Source organism: Festucalex cinctus, chromosome 11 (assembly GCF_051991245.1).
Source record: "Festucalex cinctus isolate MCC-2025b chromosome 11, RoL_Fcin_1.0, whole genome shotgun sequence".
In the NCBI taxonomy this organism is placed as follows: domain Eukaryota; kingdom Metazoa; phylum Chordata; class Actinopteri; order Syngnathiformes; family Syngnathidae; genus Festucalex; species Festucalex cinctus.
In genome coordinates, this window is record NC_135421.1 from 13,853,203 (window position 1) to 13,875,703 (window position 22,501).

Here is a 22,501-nt window from a genome sequence, read left to right on the forward strand (position 1 = left end):
AGCAAATTTATGCCAACCATCCACATATTCCAAACACTGCCAATTTAACAAAGGAAAAAAGTGTGAAAGTGAAAAAAAAAAAAAACACGTGAATAATTAAAACCTGAACACAGATTTTTTTATTTTTTTTTCCTGTGCTTTGCCATTTGGAAATCTTTCCAAAAATCTGATTAGTCATGAGTGTATGCTTTGCGACTGTTCCTATCACAAGCTACAATCAGGAGGTGAGTCTCGGAGAAACATTCGCAATACAGAGTCCTTGATTCCTCTACAAAATTCAAACAGAGCCTACTGCTTGCTGAAAAACAATTAGCGCCCTTCCTACATATCGGCAAAATCTTGGAGCAGAAAGACTCCCTCATAGACGACAAGACTGATAGGAAACGAGCTCAAATATGTCGAGTCAGCGGAGGCTTTCCGAGAGATGTCACTCAGGGGTCAAGTGGTGACAGTCCAGGGTAGCAGGTCTTCACCCTTTGACCTCTGCGTGAAATAAATGACGGAAATTCTCAATAAATTCACGCAAGATGGCACAAATGACAGGAGAGGTAAAGTTGACCAAATAAGCTTGACACAATGCATCAGCAGAGGCATAAATCAAGGGAAAAGGTTAATTTTATCCGCATAACAACCTGGATAGATGCATTATAGGCGCACCTTTGATCTTTTGCAAATCGTGGTTGAATTTGATGCTTAGAGACATGCTGACATTTCACTCCGAGCTACTAACATCAACATCAAGCGATAGCAACACAAAAACCTTTTTTTTTTTTTTTTTAAAGAGCTAGGCATTTGTTGTATCAAGATTTCAGTCCATTTATAACCCTGCCTAATTTCTGTAATGGTTAATTGTTAAAAACCTTAAAAACTAGAAAGGCAGACTGATAATTGTGAACTCAAAACTGAGCAAAGGTTACATCTCGGCTGCGAGAAAGCGAACACTTTGATAACTTGCTTGTATGTTGACAATATTCTAAATTTAGACAGAAAATGGTGCTCACTGCTCAGGTGAGCACATAAACAAGTAAAAAACATTTTAAGTGTTTAAAGACAACAGAAAGACAAAATTAAAAACAATAACACTCCAATGTTTTCTCTGCTTTTGCTCATTCGCATAAGCAGTATGGCAGCTTGGTTTGACAGAATATCCTGATTTTTGATTCATTAAGTGAATCAGGTTCAAGCTCACAAAACTGTAAAACCCTAGGAGGCTAACACCAGCTATGCTAACATTACAATTCTTTTCATATCCTTGTACATTCGCACAAACGATATTTTGATGCAAAATGGCATTCATGTGATCATAATCAAGCAAAAAAACAGTTTTAATATGAAAGGGAACACTGGAAATCACTTGTATGCTAACAAACAATGCTAGTGTTCCAATGGTTTGTATTGCTTTGCTAAGTGCGTGGAGTAATCACTCAGTTTTTGAGGATATTTTTAAATTTGACACTAAATGAAGAACAAGTGATTCAAAATCCAGGAGAAAAGGCGTTTATGAAAAACATACAAATGTAAAACTCTAGTAGGCTAATGCCAACAATTTGTTGCTTTGTTGCTTTGGAGGTTCCACTAACCACTGACAGGGACAGGACCTAATGAGGACCACTTGGGGGTGGCTACTTTTGATACTTCATTTCATCTAATGGTCTCTTGTGCTATTTAATATTATGCAGCCTATTGATCATATGTGATTAATACCCACTCTGCATCCATTGCGGCCTGGTCATCCTGCAAAGGATACCTTCATGCATGACCACTTCACAAGGTTTCTTCCTTGTTTCCAAAATGGATTTTCTCGAGTTTTTCCTTGCCTGGATGGAGAATTTACACCAGGGGATGTTGTTGATCTCTTTGAATCGTGGGCCTTTGAGGAGCCCTTTGAGACTCCTTTGTGATTAAGGGTTATATAAATAAACTTGACTTGGCTAACATTCAAATGCTTTGTATAGCTTTGCTCATTAGCCCAAGAAAACCACAGCTTGGCTTGATGGGATAAACTTAATTTTGACACAAAATGTTGCTGTGAATCGTAATCGGGGCGCGGGGGGGTGGGGGTGGGGGGTGGTTGGTCGGCTGTTGTCACAATAACACTGTAGGCTAACTGTTAGTAAAGCTAGCAGGTAAAATGCTGAGATTCAAATGCTGTCTTGCTCATTAGCAAGCAGTGCCTCAGCTCATCTTGATATAAAGAATACACTGAATTTTGACACAAAATAACCCTCAAGTGAATAATAATCAACAAAAAAACAAAAGGAGATTGTCTTTAAAAAGCACTATATATAGCCAAACTCGAGTAAGCTAATATCTGCAATGCTAACATACCAATGCTTTGTATGTGTTTGCTCATTGCTCACAAGCAATATACAATCACTCATCTTGAGAGGATATTCTGTACTTTGGTGAGAAATTGTGATTAGGTAAATCAAAAACGAACATTTGTAGCTTCACCATCGAAGACAGTCTGACAGCGCTGACATTCTACATGAACAAAAACGGGGCTGTTACAAATATGCTGCCCATGATGGTGCCTAACACTACATTTTAACACAAAATGCAGCTCAAGTGAACTAAAGACTTTAAAAAGCACAAAAAACAATCAATCAAGAATGTGTTACTACAGTCATATATTGTTGATATAATAATAATAATAATAATAATAATAATAATAATAATAATAATAATAATAATAAATATTGAAAGTGTACTCTAATAATAATAATTGCATGAAATTACATTTATTAATTTAGCCCACCACAATAACTGACACAGTCCACTGCCCTAACCACTTGCCCATGGTTGCCACATGTTTCAAATGTAGTTCTAAGGAGATCAAACATCATCATCATCATCATCAACAACAAACCTACATTTAACAATACTTTTCTTGGTGAACAAACTGAAAAACAATGCTTCCCTTAGAGGCAGGACACACACACACAAATCTAGTGTACAATACCTCTTAGCTATACATGACCCAGATCTTCCCTAGAACTCCTCCCCCTGGACTCGTCTAGTTCTCTCAGGGGCTGTTTACATGAGAATGTTTTTAACTGGGGTCGACATCTGATTTGTTCCAATTTTGAGAAATAACAATTCCCATTTCAAAATAAGAGAAGAAATAAATCATTTGTCTCTGGGTGCTACTGCGGGCATGTGAAAACTGTACAAGCCATGCTTTAAGTCGGGTTTTTTTGTTGTTTTTTTTATCACGGACCGGTTTCACATACAAACTACACACACACACACACACACACACACACACACACACACACACACACACACACACACACACACACACACACACACACACACACAAATAAATAAATAAAAAACTTCAAATAAAAACTATAACTACTGTGGGTGGCATGGCTCAGTGGTTGAGTGGCCATCTCCCATCTGTGAGGTTGTGGGTTCGATCATCTCCAATGACGAAGTGTTCTTGAGCAAGACTCTGAACCCCAATTTGCTCCCAGTGGACTTGGCAGCGCCTTGCATGGCAGCAGCCTATCAAGTTAGAATCATGCCATAAACCCATAAACACAAAAAACGTGATCTATGTACACAAAACGTGATCTACACACACGAAGCATATCTTCAATTACAAAAAAAAGTTTTGTGTGTGTAAAAAGCAATTCTACAACTACGGATAAAAGTCACGTGACTTTTGGAAGTGATATTCTGAGCATTTCTACGTGCCAACAACCCAAGATCCACACGCGCAAAGCCAGTAAACTTTACAGCAGGGGGCGCTGTTAAATCAGCGCCGTATTGAGAGAAAGTTTGGCCAACTGTTTAAGAACTACTACGCTGTGATTGGTCAACTGCTAGTCACATGACATATTGTTACCATGCTGCTGCGATTACGTAATGTATTGCAATAGGCGTTTCCAGGGCCATGGCGTTCACAAATCACAAACACTTCATTAATCTAAAGTCTTAAAAAAAATAAAAAAATTAAAAAAAAAAAGTAACATGGCACACCACTCATTTGACGAGGTAGAAAGCTGCAGTGTGCAATCCCACCTACATCAAATCGTAAGCAATAACAACAATAGAAACACCCATTGCTCTGGAAACATAGATGTGTGCGTAGATCAGGTTTTGTGTACGTAGATCAAGTTTTGTGTACGTAGATCAAGTTTTGTGCGCGTAGATCAAACGTTTTGTGTGCGTAGATTACGTTTTTTGTGTTTATGGGATTTTGGCATGATTCTAACTGGTGCATGACTGTATGGTTGAATGTGAGACATTGCAAAGCGCTTTGGTTACCATATGGTGTGGGCGATAAAGCACTATATAATAAGCAGTCCATTTACTATTTAGATATTAAAAAAAAATAAAAATAAATAAATATTATATATATATATATATATATATATATATATATATATATATATATATATATATATATATATATTTTTTTTTTTTTTTTATTTATTTTTTTTTTTTTTTATTAGGACATTTAAACAAACTAAACCTTTATACTATATTCGTGCGTAACCCCAAACAGAGCAAGTGTTTCTCATCGTTTCAATTCAGGTCAGTGATAGTCAATCATTTTTCTGCTATTGTTCATATTTTCTCCTATTGTTTAAGAACATTATGAAATGGTCTACAGATCTGCCATCCAAACATACTCTCTTGCTAGATAAAGAAAGTAATTACCGTACTCCATTTTGGTTCTCAAGAACAGCTAAAATGGTCCCCTCCCACTGTATTGTTACACATAAAAAAGAATGGAGACAATTCTGCGTGACACCCGTTAGTCAAAGGCCGTTCAAGAAGGTGGTAATGGGGCCACTGGGGAGGAAGAGGGTTAAACGCTGGCTGTGACCCACACTCATCCCCCTGCTGAGTCAATAATGCCACCCTTACAGTGAGGGCACAGGAGGAGGTTCTGCTTTGGGAATACAAACGAGGTGAGACTCCAGCAGGGAAACACGGGGAGGGATTTAAAAGGAAACCCTTTGAGGGTTGACTTTAACGCTCTTTTCCATAATCCACACCCATAATCCATATTCAGGACGATAACCACAGCATGGGAGAAATGTCAGATTAAACCTTTCGCTAGCAAGCAACCCATATATCTTGCATATATTTCATAAAATACACATAATAGTCAATAACATTCATATTTCTGCATTTAAGTGGTGCACATTTTGTGTCGTCCTCATGAATGAAATCGCACGTTTGATGAACTCTTAACACCGCCAAGTTAATTAGCGCGCTATGTCAGCAGCAGGGGTGAGCAGAGGTCAGGGCTAATGGGGAGTCCCCAACCCCTCCCAAGTTGACGGAAATGTATTTTTGGTATGTAAGTCGTCGATCGATAATAGAGTAATGTGCATTTTGAACAGGTGTTGCCACCTCCTCAGTAAGGAACGTAGCTATTGGCTGTACTGAAAGACGCTGGAAGTCGCTAAATGTCGCTAGAAGTCGCTAAAAAAAAAAAAAAGTCGGCAAGAGGCTTTGAAATGTTGCTAGATTTAACGGGAAAGTTGGCAACACTGCTCGAGAGTGAGGTACTGTATATGCGTGTTTTTGTTTGTTGTTACGCTTGTAGAAATGATGTATGAAAATAATATGAATTTGTAGGAAATAGTGAGTAACATAATGTGAAAAAAAACTTGTATTAATTGTTTTTATTTTCACGGTGGATAATTTGGTGATGAAATGTATTTTTGAGGGGGCTTCTTTCGTTCCATGTTGCCAAATAAAGGAAAAGGATGTTTTTGCAACCATCCAGTTTGTCTGTTTTGTATATTCCAGAGGCAGCAACAAAAACAAAGAATTATAATGTCATTCAGAGAGATGCAATTCCACTCAGTGGGACTCCAAACTTGATATTTAAAAGCACTATTGTTACACTCGACCCCACATTTCCACATTTGTACTTTAAAAATTTTATTAAATAACACAAAAAAAAATTAAATTAAAAAAAAACTATAATGCACCAGAGTAATTGGTTAAAATGTGTAATGATTAAATTAAAATAATAATTTCACTCTGAAGGACTGAAAGCATTCATTAAAAACTAAAACAAAAAAAACACTGCATTCACTTAACCACACATTTCCCCACATTCACAAATTGTAGTCTACTTGCCTAAAAGCCTTACTTCAATGCATTTTGAGCATGCCATATTGCATATTACATATCCACAGTAAATTTAGCAATTGCTTTTTTGTTTTTCAAAATCTGGAGGGATGGTTGCCCTTCCCTGAAGTCATGGCACACCCACAGAAATGTACCATTATATTTCCAAAAGTCATTTAATGAGTGCCCTTTAATGGAACAAGCCGCTCTAATTATAATTTTTAGGTTCAAATTTTCTCTACTTTGTTGCATTGGAAACTGTATCCATTATTTTTTTTTTTTATTCTTTTAAGTGTAATTAATTAGCTGCGCGTGCAGTCACAAAAGGTCACACAGCAGACGTGAGTTTCTATGGGAACAATAGCCCAAAAGTTCTTGTAGGTCAACACAATGACTTCCTGAGTGAAAGTAGGCAAAACAAAAGTCCTAATCAGCTGTGGAAATAGCTCCCTTACATAGGCAAGTCTCTTATAAAGCCAGGAGAGATAATACACTCACGCACACACCCCGCTGTAGGGTCAGTAATATCCAGTGTGGAGTGGCATTGATGAATGAGATTCCTGGCCAGTGCGGAGGTGTATTGAGCACGAGGTGAAGTCGAAAAGGCGCATCTGAATGGAAGAAGGCAGTTGGGTGATTAAGCAAAGGTTATGGAAATGGCGTGTCTCTGTCGGAAAAGTTCGCACAAACGTTATTGCTGGATGTGTCTCAAAGCCGGAACCTTTATTAATCTTCCCAGCAGACGTACACCCTGCTTTTTTCTTACCCCCCAAAAATGACAATCTTATATACGCTGATAGCAATGGTAGAAATTGCTCACCTGAATTCAACCATCGGGCCATTCAAATGTATGGAAAAATGTGTTGTACAGTACCATCCATTTTCTATAGAGCTTGTCCTCATTAGGGTCGTGCAAGGTGAAACAGCCAATAGAAATGTCAGTTTGTAAAACGAACTTCAAAGGTTCAAGTTTTTGCAATGCGGGAGGAAGCCAGAGTACATGGACCCTCAAAATTATATCATTTATTCTTCTAGAATAGATTTTACACCGATCTGATCAGCTGGATTGGAATCGGGTGATATTTTGTGTTTTATGCAAAAACGGTGATCGACTATAATGTCTTATTTTGCCCAATCAATCAATCACGTCATTGATCAGCTCTGAGAAATGACATTAAATGTTAGAGTCAATGTTTATGAGTGTTTTGTTTTGTTTTGTTTTCAGAAGAAGAAGAATTTTTACACCATAACAGTAAAACATGATGACAAATGACGCTGTACTCATTCAAGGCACAAAAGTGATTATGTTAGAGAACTGTTGGACCTTGTGAAGCGCTGCATATTCCATGCAGTACGTCAGAGTGACACACTTATGCCATTTTAAAGCAAAGCTCCTCTCACTTCCTGACCTGGTGGCTATTATGAGGACATGAAAGAACATTGTTACGTCTATAAATGGATGTCTCATTACGAGCGTCTTGATGACACTCGTCTCTTTCATCAGAGAACTTCATTTGATTTAAATCCATTGTTCCACCTAGGCCGTTTACCGATAAAATCTCCAATGTTAAATATTCATGTCCCTTTGACCAGTCATTAACTAGTCAATGCCAATGAACTGATTCAACCTGTGCTTCGTTTAATGGACACTTAGTTTGCAGAGGATTATTAAGGAATGTTAAGGATTATTAAGGAATTGGTAGGTTGCAGGTTACTTCCAGGTTCACACAGCATGGCATAAATAGAATATCCACAGTTGAGTAAATAAATGCCCTCGAACACTATTTGCATTATCTCTGTGGTAAAAGTCACACAATTATAATGCTGTAAATCCGGCGTCAACGTGATCTAGAGCGGGGCGCAATGATGTCATAGGCAGATGTGCGGGTAATTACGAGGGGGAATGAGTGGTGATGTCTTAAAAGGAGATCAGCGGCAATTATAGTGATCTAAAGCCACAGAGCTGAGCCCTGAGCACATACCTTCTAATTACCAGGCCAGAGCTCGCATCGCACAGAGAGCATAATAGATTTGGCACGTTGACATGATCCAACAATCGCCACAGTGCGATGTGCTGCCGTTTCATTATTTAAAAGTCTTGATTGCGCTCGCGGCTGCTGCATTTCATCCGCCGTGATGTTCGGCGTTGTTGTCAGTGCTAATGGTGTTGCGAGAGCCCGGTGATCTATTTAGCCGCTAATCACACAAAATTAATCGAAAGTCTTTCTCAAATTGCAGAAGGACTTGTTCTGCATTGCGATCAAACTCCGCCTCCCCACCCCGGGAGGCATATGATTTCATTTGATTGCCACACTTATCAAGCGCAAATGAAGATTAATGAACACGCGGTGGACGCTTCAAAATAATAACACTGCAGTTGTCTTCGGGGCGCTAATTTGTCGGCGATCACGCCATTGCGCTCATCTGCGTTTGCTAATGGTCTGCTCATTGCGCAGGAGACGAGCAGCCTGTATAAAGAATATACCAATGCTTAAAAGCGCTGAAGCATCCTAAAGATCAAGCAGAATTTTAACAGAACTGCATGAGGGCACAAACAAGTTCCCTAACTTATGCATTGATCAGAGCAAGTATTGATGGTGCTGTTTGCCCAAAGGACCAACTAATAATTAGCTGTGAGACTCACAAAGTGTTGTTTTCTGATTCCAACTTGCACTGGACGAGCTAAGTAGATATCTGTGATTTGGTGTGCTAATGCAAAAAACTATGCCAACAAAAAAACGACATGCGAGCTATAACATACTGATCACCGACTAGACTAGACGAGAATATACTATAATAGACAAGACTAGAGTGAGTCTTCCTTTCTGAGCTACACAGAATCCAGATGAGGCTGACAATTGTAAATTATATTAAACTTGTTCTGTCAGTACATACACAATTATTTTTATATATGTGGTGTACCCCACATAAGATTTGAATGGAAAGGTCCAGCCCACAATGATTATCATCAGCCCGTTTTGTAGCATTTCTCCCTCTTTGCAATACAAGTAGCATGCTAACAGATGGATAAACAAACACCAAAACTTGGTGGGGCTCAACACGTCTAACCAACATTTGGTTATCACCCTTACAAAAGATCAACACTGGTAGGTATTAATTTAGCTCTTCAGGTCACCAAGTCAGCACCAATTTTCTTGTTCTGGTCCCGTTTGCCAAAGAAGCTTCAGCCTGTCGAAGCTTGTAATTTTCTTCGCTCCTATCCTCGCGCTCGACCTTTTCGCCGGTTCTTGTTTCCAGATGAACTGCACGCGAAGCTACTCGTGTAAGGATTTCTGACAGTTGCTGATTTTTTTTCGCATACGACCAGCAGCTTGCCAAAGCACCAACTCTCTACAGATCTCCTGTGTGATCCGGAAGTGTTTGACTCCACGCATATGCAAATGAACATCTGGCGAGGCAGAGTTGCCAAAGTTCACACTCTTATCAGAGACACAAGATTGCAAAACTAGATCTTGCGACACAAACTCAGATACTCTAGGAAATTGAATAAACTGTAAAGCGGGAAATGGAAAGCCTGATCATAACAGAATGGCTGAATGACAACGAACCAATGGTTGCACTATACAACTGAACTGCAAAGTATGAAGCTAAACAAAACTGCTCAAAGCCCCAAAAGAGATCATATTTTTTTTAGGCCAACTTTATGGCAACTTTACACAATGATTGATTGATTGATTTTACATGTCAATCATTACTCATTGGTTGTAATGTCACCGCTCCCATTACGCAGTGTACACATAGTGGGTAGTGCACCATCATCTGCCGGGATCTTCCCAAGATAAAACTGTTTCAACAAGATTGCTCTTGACACTCGGTTTTGGGTCGGTATCACCAAAGCTAAGTCCTCAAAAACAGGCAACACAACAATCCTGTTCATCAGAACAAGGTAGGGAGCGACATGTGGAAAGCCTGACAATGCGAGAGGAGTTTGCAAAGACTGACGACGTATCATTTGCAGTTTAGCCGCTACTAATTACGTGCGTCCACCACCATGACAAAAAAATGTTCCGAACACTTTTAAGCTTCGGGTACCCAAATGGGTAGTGAGTTTTATTAAGTCAATCAAAATGTCACTTGGCATGTGGATTTGTCATCACTGCTTATGCATTATTTGGTTGTCTTATATGTCAATCACCATTCCGATCACCACTGATCAGTCATGGTGTCATTCAGTGGACAGCTTTTATACAATTATTAGGTGGTCTTACCTGTCAAACACTATAGGCTACAGAGTGCAACTTATTAGTCTTTATGAAACACTTTTTGATCACTGCTCATGCAACTCTTGAGCGGTCAGTCGTTATATAGTGCACCACTGATTGGTTGTGATCATTCGGCCAAAGGTTCTATGTTCATTAGGCATTGTACATGTCTGTCCTTGTACAAAACATCACTAATTAGTCATGATGTCAAGCAGTGGATATATTATAAAAGTCATCTTTTATGACAACGCCAGTAAAAGAAAGCGAAGCCATGATGACATTGAAGGTGAGGCCTCAGTGACTTTCTCCGGCATTGAGTATTCATGACAGGCACAACTCAATTACAGCGTGCTGGAGCATTTGGGTTATTAATAGCTGTATGGCAGTGCAGCTGCATGACGTCTACATCCCAGTGAAGGTGTTCATGTTGCGAACATGGAGACAGATGCCTGACGTTGATGAGTAGTGTCGCGGGCGGGGCTGAGGGATCGCGTCCAACTGGCACGCTGGCATGTAACTTGTGATTCAAAAGGAAGTCGATGACAACTCCATCGCGCCTGAGTCATCAAGGGAGCCACTGCGATACCTATCAACTGTCCTTCATCTCCACTTCCTCACTCGCTCTGGAAGTTTAGAAATGTAAGATTGCCTCAGTGTTTGCTTGCTTGACTTAGCAGCACAGTCTGAGAGACGTTTTTGTCTTGTGGACTATGAAGTCAACGGCAAGTCATGGTTAGTCACGGTTCCTTTCATTATTTTGACGTTTACATCAATGTCCTTTATAACTGTGGTGACACAATCATCCAGTACATTATTTTAATCCCCCTATCGTCATTGTCTTTCCATATTTGAAATCAACGCTTTGTGTCCATCATCTTTCTATCCAGTCATTTATTCATCCATTTCTACATTATCTCCAATCTGTCTGTTGGTGCAGTCATCTTTTTTTGTCTGTTCCTCATTAATCTATTAGTCATCCACCCATCTGTTCCATCCATACCTATACTGTATTTGCCTGTCCGTAAGTCCATTCATGTTTAGCCACCCATCAGACCACCTACCATTTTTGGCAGTCTGCCCATCTACCAATCACCAATCAATCCATTTATCTACCATTTCCATTTGTCACAGTGCCAGTCAATCCATCCTTCCAAAGATAAGACATCCAGCCATCCATACTTCTTGCATCTGCTTGTGTATCCGGCCTTGTCTAGCCCTCCATTTATTTTATCTGTCTGTCATTATGTCCTTCCATGGCCATCCAACCATGTATATATTGCTTCTCTTTTCTTTCTCTCCGTCCATTTTCGTGACCATTTAATCCTCACAAGGATCACGGGGTGCTGGAGGCTATCCCAGCCGGCTTCGGGCAGTAGGCGGGGTTTCCTGAACTGGTTGCCAGCCAATCGCAGGGCACACAGAGACCAACAACCAGCCACACAATCATACCTAGGGACAATTCAGAGCTCCCAATTAACCTGCCAAACATGTCATTGGAAAGTGGCAGGAGACCAGAGTACCCGGAAAAGACCCACGCAGGCACGGGGAGAACATGCAAACCACCCAGGAAGGCCAAAACCCGGACTTGATCTTACGCCCTCAGCACTGAGAGGCAGACGTGGAAACCAGTCATTCACCATGCCGCTCTATCCGTTCATACATCCACAAATCCATTTAGGCTGTCCATCTGTCTGTCTTTCATCCATTTACTGTACTGTATCTGTCTGTCCATTCATTTGTCAATTTATCCATCCAAATACTATATCTGTGTCTGTCATCTGCCCGTCCACCTATCTATCTATTTTATGTATCTGTCCATCTTTTGATACATATATCCATTGTACCGTAGACTGCCCATTCATACATCCATGTCTTACCTAAACACAAAACCATCGCATCCCCTCAATGTCATTAAACAAAGTCTTATGTCTGTGAAAAAAGTCCAGTCTCTAGTTAGACCAAGGACACGATTAGCGGGACACATCCCAACCTAGCAGCTTTGACATTAATGGGATATTGATTTGGATCCTTGCCCAATAGAGTAATGATCAGTCTTTGCTAGATTTTGGCCCACTGATAAAAGAATCTGTTAAAGCCCCCCGAAACCAGTAGAAGGGAGGGGGGAATCACATGAAGAGGTCTGTGTGACAACACTCGATCCATCTCTAAGCCCCCTAGATCAGATGCCATCTGTCTGCCCATGAGATGGTCAATTCCTCGGTGTCAAACTTCACTCAGTGACAGACTGGTCATAATGTTTAAGTCATGCCTCTTCCATGTCACAAGCAGATTTTTTTTTAACTAACAGGCCAGGAAGTTGTGAGATATCGACTCCTGTGCCAGTCTATGATTCCCTCTACCCTAGTGTTAGCCCCCAACAGACAGATGGAGACACTCATTTCTCTTTCCCCCACAAGTCTCCCCGCATCCTCCCAGGCGTAGCTGTTCATCCCGCCTTGGGGAACATATGTGCTGCTTCTCCAAGTAAGTGCAATGTCTTGTTTAAGCGCCAACACTGACATCTGAGATATTTTGTCGTTGAGGGTGAGAGGTATTGTTTACGCCACTCTTAGTTCAGTTGTTTGGTGTGTTAGTTAAGCCTGACACAAAGATTGGCAAAATTAGAGCATTTTATGTGCCTTTGCTGTTTATAAAGAACCCAGCAACGGCGTGTGACCCACCTGAAAATGCTTTAACACAACCACACAGCATCCTTCAATCAGAAGATAACCAGCGTATAATAAGACAGCAAAATAAGATGTTAAAGGTGTAAGCGCATTAAGATAAAGCTTCATATTGCTGCTTTTGAGTTACCTTAATCCTTTTTTCTTTTCTTTTTGGGTATTTGAATTTCTCAATTAATTTTGATGTGAATGAAATAACTGATTGAAAGCTAATCGAATAAAAGTGACTCATTCAGGTAAATTGTAAGCCCGCTAGGCATTAAAAAAAAAAAAAACAATACCACAATTGAGAGGTGTTTCATACCTCACATGTCGCCAAGTGGTGTTTGTATTGCTGGAATAAATATTTTTTATTTAGTCATTTTTAGAACAGACTCGTAGACTGCTCATGTTTGTTCTTGGGTCTAACTAGTACCCGCTGGCACCATGTTTTTGTTTTAGGACAATGCGCATTAATTAACACTGCACAAAGTAGTGGTGAAACGGATCACAAAAGTCACAGCTCGGATCGGATCATGGATTTGGGTCACAGATCGCATCGTTTTTTTGGATCAGCATAAAAATAAAAATAAATTAAAAAAAAAGATAAATAGTACTTTGTCTTCACTTATTTTGTATAACACTTTTTTCCCCATCAAATAAAAAAATAATAATCTATTTAAAATGTGTAATATAGCCGTTTAAGATTTAGGAACACAACTTTAAGTGCAATATGAGGCAAAAAGATTCTTATTTTTATACATGGTCCATGTGTAAAATAACGTATTAATGGGTTAAAGTTGTGTTCCTAAAATCTCAACGTCTATGTTTGACATTTTCAGTTGAAGGTGTTTCTCTTTTCTTTTTTTTTTAATAATGAAAAGACCTCAAAGAGTAATTGAAGACACATTCCCTTCCTTTAAACATGGAGAGTAAATTACAAAGTAGTCTTGGTCCAAAATTTTGAAAATAATGAAAGTAAGCAACTTTCAAACTCATTTGCAGCTATACCAGCCAGGCACATGGAGGTAATGCTAGCTGTTAGCCACTTACATCCGAGACTTCTGCCGTATCATACCAATGACGCCGTAATTAATTAGCGGTTTCTTAGCGTCCTAAATTGGTGATTGAATATAAATTTGGGATAGTGTTGTGTTGATGTTGGTTGCAACTTAAATGTCAATCAAAACTACGATAAAAAAATCCAAACGTCTAAAACTGAAGTCAAGCGAGCCATCACACCACAACGTGAGCCAACTTCAAAGTAAAAGTCTACTAAGGCTATTTGCATAGGAGTCAATGTATTATTTGGTAATCTTTAATTTGAAGTCATCGTTAACGTAGGCGATGTGTTAGGTGAGTACGTTTCCAGCTTGGTGTTCCGTCAGCAAGAACAGAAAAAAAAAAAAAAAACATTAATTTGAGGACTAATTTCATACCAAGTTGCCAAAATGCTCCCATACATGCGACTTACGTGATCCACAAGCGTTTCAACTTCCTTTGCTGCTATTATAGTGAATGTGGACTCATGTAGCTTTCGTCTGAATGCACTTTTTTTTTTCCCACCAGCCAATCCGCGGATCATGCGCGATCCGAACCATGGGGCCTGATCCGAACCGACCACGGATCACTGATGATCTGTTGCACCATGTGCAAAAAGTCATCTTGTGTGCTTTCGTCCCTCTTTTTGCCTGTGTGCAATTGCTCACCCCTCCCTCATGTTGCTGATCCACTCCTTGTCGACATGATTGAACCTTCTTTCATATTGTTGACTGGAGATCTGCAGCATTTTTCTTATCAAGTTCAAATTATCCTCTGCCGTGCCCTCATATTTACGGGTTGTTCTAATCCAGCCAATTGCACGTCATGTGGTAGAGCCAATCACAAGCTAGGATGTAGGCGACCGTGTGTAACAATTAATATGATTGACGGAGCCAGGAGACATTGTTGGCTGTTTTTTTCTTCTAGGTGAATTATTTTAATTGCTCTCATGCATTTAACTCTTTTACTGCCACACGTTATCAAAAAAAAAAAACTTTGAGATAACAAAGGCTTTGATCATTCACGAAAAAAAAATATAAACAATGCTTGCATCTGCTGGTCATAGTTAGTGTTTTTGATTCCACAACCCATTGACCAGGCAGCGCTGCACTTAGACGTTGCACTGAAAAAAATAAAAAACTTAGTTGACGTCATTTAACGTTTATGGCGGCATACGTCGTGATTTTACGAAACGTTTTTGGCGGTCAAAGAGTTAAAAACAAAAGTAACAACCTTCTTTTGAAAATGTATTGAGTAAAAAGTACAGATACTCATGTTAAAATGTAACGGATAAAAGTAAAAGTAGTCTAAAAAATAAATACTCAGGAATGTACAAAAGTACTGATAAAAACTAGTATTTGTACATCGTTACTTCCCATCTCTGCCTAGTAGAGCGTAACATTCCCAAGAAGTGGACATCCCTCCAAAATTGATGAAAGTAATAGAAGAAAACTAGTCAGGAAGGAAGCCAAGGAGCCGATAGCAACATTGAAGCAGCTGTCGAAATTTCTGGCAAGTATTAGCTGTTTAGTATATTTCACAACATCCTCCCATCTTCTTCATGCTGTTTTTCTGAGGTATGTGGTAGGGTGGCACAACAGAAGCCTCGTCTTGCTAAAAGAAAGACATCCAAGTCTGGGTACATTTTACAAAAGCACACCTTCAATCTCCTAGGCACACTTTTTGGCCATAATTCTTAAAGGTACATTTGGCGCAAAGAATACGGTAAAACATTGTCAAAAGAATCATATCAACGGTGAAGAATGCAGGTAGCAGCATCATACTTGGGGCATTTCTTTACCCACCCGGAACTGGAGCTTTAGTCAAGGTGGTGGAAACGAGGAAAATTCTGTAGAATCGCTGTGAGGTGATCTTAAGACAGTTCACAGGAACTGTCCACACAATCTGACATATTCTTTGCAAAGATGAGTGGGCTAATGTTGCCACATCAGTTGCATGTTTGGGATTCGTGAATGATAATTTTTTTAAAATCATAATTCCGTCCCTTTTTGGCAATAAAGCAACAACATTTAGTCGATGTCTCTCGCAGATGACCTTTTCTGATTGCTGGCACGAGCCAATTACCACTTTCGTCGGTACAATGACTGGGGACGATTAAAGGTAATTTCTATGCAGGTAGCGTGCCATTGAATGGCCCCCACCTATGGCACTCTGCAATCAGCTCTTCAATGAGTTTCTTTCAGAAATGGATAAAAGACGGCGAATAGAGGTGACAGCCCAAGATAACTGTCAAACGTAATAAGGAAGTTAACCTATGATTTCAAAGGGGATTACAGTGTATTTTTGTGATTGTTCAAGGAGTGGTAATGGTGGCTTTCCTTTGCCAAATAAGCACTGATTATCATGACAATGTGAAATAGTGGTGTTCATTAAGGGAGAATACTGGCAGAAGATGGAGAGACGCGGCCTTCTCGTCCGCACAGGAAAGAGCGCACTGACAAATGGCCACTCGCACGGACTCAAGGATGAAATAAATAAAAGGAGGTTTCACTGTAGTTCAGCCAGCCGTGCGCTCTATTCAGTGGCTCTTCGCCTGGCATGTCATCAAAGCAACTATTTTTAAACTCAATGGGCGAAAATGTCACGATGACTTACAGGATTTGTTTGCATGTCACTCGATTACCACGGAGTGTTGGTGGAGACACAAAAAATAAATCTGTTTGCCAAACTTCTCCGGTGATGGAAATGGCATTATTGTACATGAAAATCATAAACAAACCATTCCAAGCAATTAGAGTTTTGGATAGCGGAGCTTAGATTTGACCTACACCATTTCCACACACCATTTCCTCATGTTTTTCCTTTCGTCCATGTGAGAAACTTGGGGCGCTAAGTAGCGAACCGCCAGGCTTCCCGTTTTCTCTCTCCCCCTGTCAGTCACTGTTTTGATTGTTTTTTATTTATTTATTCTTTTTTTTTTAATAAATTATTAATTAATTTCTTGGACTGGTTGTGGCAGTAAAGACACATTTCTTCTGTGTGTTTTATATATATATATATATATATATATATATATATATATATATATATATATATATATATTTGTTTTTTTTTCCAATAAATCCGATTTTGATACATTTTGGTCACAATATTAATTATAAGAAAATAACTGTTTTTGGTTTTCATTATTATTTATTTCAAATACGCATTGCGGCTTTGAAAAATGATTTCCACTCAATATTAAAACTATAAAAATGAGCTTCTTCTAGTATATATTAATTCTTTATTGTTACGTTAATATGTTGAGTGGATATAATTTTTAAAACCCATTAGCAATTACAGTCGCTATTAATAAAAAGCAACAAAAATATTTTTTTTTATTAATTTCTTTATTCATTAACTGCCTATCAATGCATCGTAAAATTTCATGTTTTAAAACTAAACAAAATAATCATAAACATAATATCGGGTGACTTAAAATACTTGGTTCTATTCATCAATAACGCAATAAAATAAAATGGAAATAATTCTATATTAATCAATAACTGGCTTAAATCCCACTATACAGCTTTGAGAAAGTTTCACATTTCAAAACAACACAACATAAAATCATTTTAAAAAATCAATAATAATCGGATTTGTAACTGCTTTGGGGAAAAATGAAACTGGATGATAAATGGGACAGAAAATGGATAGCTGGATGATGAACATAATCTAAAAATAGATTTTTAATTGTTTGAAATTAGAGTTACAGTACAGTACGATGGGTACAGTGCATGTGTGGGGGAAAGCATGAAAAGAATGGGGCCAGAACAGAGAGGAGGAGCGCTGATCAGTCAAGCCATCGTGTATATGACTGATGGTCATCTAAGAAGGAGTGTGGAAAATTAGCACACAGCAAATTAACTCTGCAGTGTGTGTGATTAAAACAGTTTTGTGAAACTAATTTGCAGTTACTGTAGCATAAAATGAAGGTTGCTTTGGAACAGTTGGTTCAATTTTGTGAGGACCATCAGGACTTTTGAAAATTTAATGAGGATCCAAATTGCCCTCATTCTCCCTCCATCTCCATCACGTACAATATCTGCTTTTGTACAAGCGCACGTGTCGGATAAATAGCGCGGAGAAGCAACCCATCAATGTATGCGCTGTTAATCAGTGACGCCCCACAATGGTTGAATGCTCCCCCATTTACCGTCACTTTATTTTATTGGAGTCCCTCGGGCCTTTTCTTCATCTCGCAATCAGTCTGTGCCACTTTGCAAGCGGTTCCGTATTCGTGAATTCACATCCAGCGGCGCCTTGACATATGAGTTCACTTTCTTCCATGACTCAAACCCACTTGTATATCTCAAATCATATTTACCCATTGAAATAAAAAGTAATTTTAGTCATTATTCACAGATGATAAAGAATATATATGCCTGTGAGAATTATTTTTTTGACATGTGTAGGTCCACCATTTGTGTTCAAATGTCTGTTGCTTACAGGCTTATAACACCACAACGCAGATGCTATTTATTAGCCTGTCTATGGTGTTTTGCATTGTTTGATAGCATTAAGCTAAACAGATTTATCTGAAGCAAAGCTATGAGTTTGTGTTACTATAATACTTCCGTAATACTCAATGCTGTTCTGTTTTGTTTACATTTGGTTTGTCAATAAAATTCAGCTGGTGTGGAAATAAACATGTTGAAATCTGAATTGGTCAGTATCGTGCTTCTTGTCGCTCATGAGTCTTGTCATTTTAGGAAAAGCTCTATCTTCTGTTATTTCCCGAAGAAGTCACAGTTCTTTTATTTGTACTTTGGCACCATCTTGCAACTGTCAAGAACGCGGAAGTGTGGTGGTGGACCCAAATGCAGGAGGCGGACGAGTCAGGGAGGCAGAGGTGCGAAAAAAGAAGTAAATTTAATCCAGCAAAACCAAAGTAGCAAACAGGGCTTGGTGACAACGAATACAAAAATACCAGAGGGAAAACTATACAGGAGCAGACGAAAACACTGACAACATGAACGTGGGGAAACAAGAATAATGAACAGACGACCACTGACACAAAACCCGATAACTAAATACACACACTAATTACACACGACGAGACACAGCTGGGCAAGACACAAGTGGAAGGGGGTGCTGATTGGATGGCACATGAGGATGGGCAGGTAAACACAGGTGGACATGGAAAGGCTTAACGATACTAGGGAAAACCAGGTAATCAAAACATGACAAACTAAAAACCCAACAAAAACAAAGCAAAACCCACCCTAAACAGAACCAAAACATGACAGTAACATTTTGGTTTCAATGAACTGTGTTAAAGTAAGCTGAAGAGCTTCATTTCGACAAAAGTAGACCTTACCTCCATCTTGTGACATGTAAGCTATAATAAGTCATTTTAGAGTGTGTCAAGTCTCAGGACAATCCAGTGTTCACCTGAGCAGCAGAGAAACACTGGACTATACTGTGTAATTTAAGAATCTTTTAGATGTACTGTATCGGTCTAATTGCAGTTGATTGCATTAGTGTGTATTGTTTATCAAGTCTCATAATCCTGCCATATTTCCGTCCTTTTTCTGCTAGATCATTTATTCTTATTCAATTTTTAATTTTTTAACCAAAATGCACAAAAAAAAAAATTCACTTATGTTGGAAACTATCAGATACAAGCTTGAGCTAATCCACCGGTGGGTCAACCACGATTGTTGCAGCGGATGTGTGTAAAAGAGATTGGCCTACTTGTGGGTGAGCCGGTGGATCTTCACGAGCGTCTCATGATCAGGCAGGGAAACATTAAGGTGACGGCTGTTGTGCCCGTCGCCCTCACGGTCGTCGTCTTGCACAAAGGGAAATGCAGCAGACGTGACAGCCGAGAGCGGGCGGGATATAATGGACGTGGCCTCCATCCTGCAAAGTGGCTCTGCAGACATCTGCGGAGTGTCTGAAAGGACACAATGAGAAGGTTTGATCTGTGAGAAGATATGTGTGCCAGCTTCTTTCTATTTTTTTCAATGTTTATATACGCGGAAGTTGGGAGGTGCGCGCTATACCGTGGCCTGGATGTGAGTACACAGAGTTTGAAGGAAATTAGAGTGTCAGGAGAATTATAGCACCCATATCAATCAGAAGGCGGCACCTATTTAGAGTTTTGTGTTTTATGGGATGTCATCAAACGAAAGCAACTAGACAAAATATCACATTAGCTTAGCAATTAGCATGGCTTCTCCGTCATTTCTCGTCATCACTTTGAAAGAACGATACTTGTCAGAAGTATAGCTTATTTGTCGTCAGGGATGCAATGATTACTGATTTAGTAGTGACTGTGCAATGTGTTTAGCCACACTAGCTAGCCAGCTGTAACTTGAGTCGTTGCCAGCTAGCTACCATAGAATTCCTGTGTGTGTGTCACGGAAGCGCATTGGACCACGGCCAGCCCCGGAAAGCTTTTTGGGACTGTCTCCCGTCGCCCCGGAAATACTTTCAGTTTTCCTATTCATTGGGTTTTAATGAGGCAACTCTGAATTTTGACTCGCAAACTGCGATGCGTAACCTCTTATTTAGTTTTTGTGCCAAATAAAACTGTATTCAGGGGGTAGGTTTTGAATTTTACATCATTAAACTTTGCCACCCTGCTCCAATGAAAACTCAACTTCTTCACAATTTAGAGCCTAAAGCCCAATTCACACTGACTGCGGAAAGGACGCGGTGCATTTTTCGTACGGATTCCGCACGGCTTCAGCAAGGACGGCAATTCACACCGCGTGCGTTGCGGGTCCGGAAACCTGCACCCGCCAGACTACAACATCACGTGGGGTTCACGCTGGAAAGTTGAGTTCACGCGATAGCAACCGTGTATATAGAGTCCTATTTTGTAAACAATAGCCACGCTTGCCTGTTGTCACACCAATATGCTTTTTGGACATTATTTCTGGGACTTCTACTATGGCTATTCTACCATGGGTAAATATGTTTTGTGTTCAAATAATGTTATTTTGTCACATTTAAGTTATTCCGAGCTCATTTTTTGTCTTAAATGTGCGACTCACGTCATGCTATTTAGATAGCTAGCTCCCCCCCCCCAAAAAAAAAAGAGTTCGCAAACGGTTTTATTTTGAAATATACCGAATTTACATTGATGCAAAATGCCCGACTTCCTGTCCGGCTCGTGTAATTTCGCTTCATGGAAATGCGCATGCGGTGTCTGGAAAAAATATAACGCTTGCGGAAACCTTCCGCATCGCCACAGTCGTTCCGCACCGCAGATTCACCGCACCACAGGTGGTGTGAATTGACACATAGACTTCAATGCGTTCTGTCCTTGAACCGTGTCCGTCGCAGCCAGTGTGAATTGGGCGCAGTTCACGTTTGTTAGCAATCAGAATAAATGTCCACGACAAGCTAATTTTTGAAGAACTTAAATGGTCGATTAGCTGTCTTCTCTGGACGGCATTTTTGTGAATCAACATTTGACGGAGTCTGTCAAATTTAAAAACTGACTTCAGGGGTGGAGCAGTTTGAGTTTTTTGTTTAATGGCGAGACATCAAAATGAATTCACCCACACTCAAAGACATATGCTTAAGTTATTTGGGATTTATCGTTGCATATTTATGTAGTATTTGTGTATTTTAAGGACCGCTGGAAATGGCCTAAAAAAAATTCTTAATTGGCTGCTTCAACAAAAACAGCAGGCTTCCTGTGTTTTTCAAGTGTGGGTTTTTGATACTTTTTTTTGTGGTTCTTCTCATGGTAGACAAGTTACTAAGGCCTTTTTGCACGCTTCCAATTTGCTTACATTAGTGCCAGGGAGACAGTAATATTTTGTAGCTATCTGATATATAAAAAAATATATAAACAAAAAAAACCAAAAACATAAAAACCTGACAGGCTTAAAGCAACGCACAAAGGGTGACACAACATATTTTCTTTATTTGCATTAGGGAGTTAATGGCTCTTCACAATTGCCTGGTCAGCAGCAGAGTCAAGTGCAAAGTGATGACAGTGGTGTAAAGATGCAGCAGTTGTTACTGATATTACAAAACAGGCCACAAAAATCTCAACTTCCACCAAGAAAAAGACACACTGGATATTTATTTCCTAGTCAGAGGCGATTCTAGGATCAGAGGTTTAGGGGGCTACAAAGAGTGGGAGGGCGGGAGGGAATGGATGGATGGATAGATAGATAGATAGATAGATAGATAGATAGATAGATAGATAGATAGATATGCTGCTTCACCTAGTGATGACCAATACAACAAATATGTGTGCCTTTACAAAGATGTTTATTTTTGTAATACACTTATTTTTTGTCATATCATTCTAGTGAGAAACTTAGAGCTGAATGTCAAAGTATTGAACCATTTTGACTTTGACACACTTTGAGACATTCAGATGTGACAGTCTTCAATAAAAACAAAGGGCTAAGAAATGAAACTACTGCGTTTTTGCAGGTGCGGATGAAAGCCAAAGTTCATCTGTAAGAACTACAAGATAATTTTCATCTAAACATACCCTAA

At 39.4% G+C, this 22,501-nt stretch overlaps 1 long non-coding RNA gene across 2 annotated transcripts in view; it reads right to left on the reverse strand.

Annotated features, from left to right (window-relative positions):
* LOC144030121 (uncharacterized) overlaps positions 1-22,501 on the reverse strand; it is a 115,003-nt gene that overhangs the window by 65,627 nt on the left and 26,875 nt on the right. Inside the window, exons 3-4 of one of the 2 annotated variants that reach the window (XR_013287197.1) lie at positions 19,727-19,928; positions 17,734-17,857 (exon numbers count right to left, since the gene is read on the reverse strand). This is a non-coding gene — a long non-coding RNA (uncharacterized LOC144030121). Of the gene's footprint in view, positions 1-17,733; positions 17,858-19,726; positions 19,929-22,501 lie in introns of those variants that run through there. The other variant, XR_013287196.1, reaches the window with a different exon arrangement.